The sequence below is a fragment of the Elephantulus edwardii genome, unplaced genomic scaffold (assembly GCF_000299155.1).
Source record: "Elephantulus edwardii isolate Elephantulus edwardi_28Jun2011 unplaced genomic scaffold, EleEdw1.0 scaffold00405, whole genome shotgun sequence".
Taxonomy (NCBI): Eukaryota; Metazoa; Chordata; class Mammalia; order Macroscelidea; family Macroscelididae; genus Elephantulus; species Elephantulus edwardii.
The window spans coordinates 1,034,836-1,035,518 of record NW_006400155.1 but is presented as its reverse complement, the minus strand read 5'-3'; the positions used below and the strand labels follow the sequence as shown (position 1 = coordinate 1,035,518).

General features: G+C 39.1%; 1 protein-coding gene and 1 pseudogene across 4 annotated transcripts in view; one reads left to right on the top strand and one right to left on the bottom strand.

Moving 5' to 3' along the window:
• The window catches only part of OSBPL3 (oxysterol binding protein-like 3), a 132,331-nt gene that overhangs the window by 37,401 nt on the left and 94,247 nt on the right, over nt 1-683 (top strand). The gene's annotated exons all lie outside the window — the stretch shown is intronic.
• On the bottom strand, nt 118-683 carry LOC102848801 (annotated as a pseudogene).

The following is a 683-nucleotide window of genomic DNA, read 5'->3' as shown; positions in this document are numbered from 1 at the left end:
AGTTTTCCTGTTCGTGCAATGTGCATCATCTTCTCCTAATATCAAAGCCATGTGTACAAATGAGTATATGGTAAGTGCAGGGTGGGGCAGGGCTCTTTAGGTCTGTTTACACTTAGGTCAGTAATATATGCAACGTGTATGATGAAATGGAATTCCTTTCATGTCAACCCTGTGATCACGTGCATAGTCAGTCCCATAAATAATAATCCAGAAGAACAGAATTGATTTCTCCATTAGTTTTTTCATCCTTTTTTTTCAATGAGGTCTAGAAGACAATCCCGAATCAGTTCAACACACCAAACTGAGCACCCTCTGATTTCTACTTCCTGTTTATCCCCATATGAGAGCATTTCTCCTTTAAGAAGCTTCTTCAATAGTTTATCAGAGTATTTCAGGGCCCCGAGATGAAGGAGAACCTGAGGTAATCTATAGTCAGCAAAAATGGTGATGCTCGAGATGTCCTTAAAGCAGCCATCCCCTTTTCCTTCTAGCACACTCCACGTATCTGCCACCAGGATTTGAGCTCGTTTATAAAAAGAAATTCTTTTCCCCTTAAACTGTGTCACATCTCTGTAAGAAGGAAAATTTTCAACTACCAGGTACATTAACTTTTGTGCACTTTTTTCACATTTTTTGATACAATTAAGAAAAGAGCCTCCAAACTTCTCAAGCAGAATTTTCCC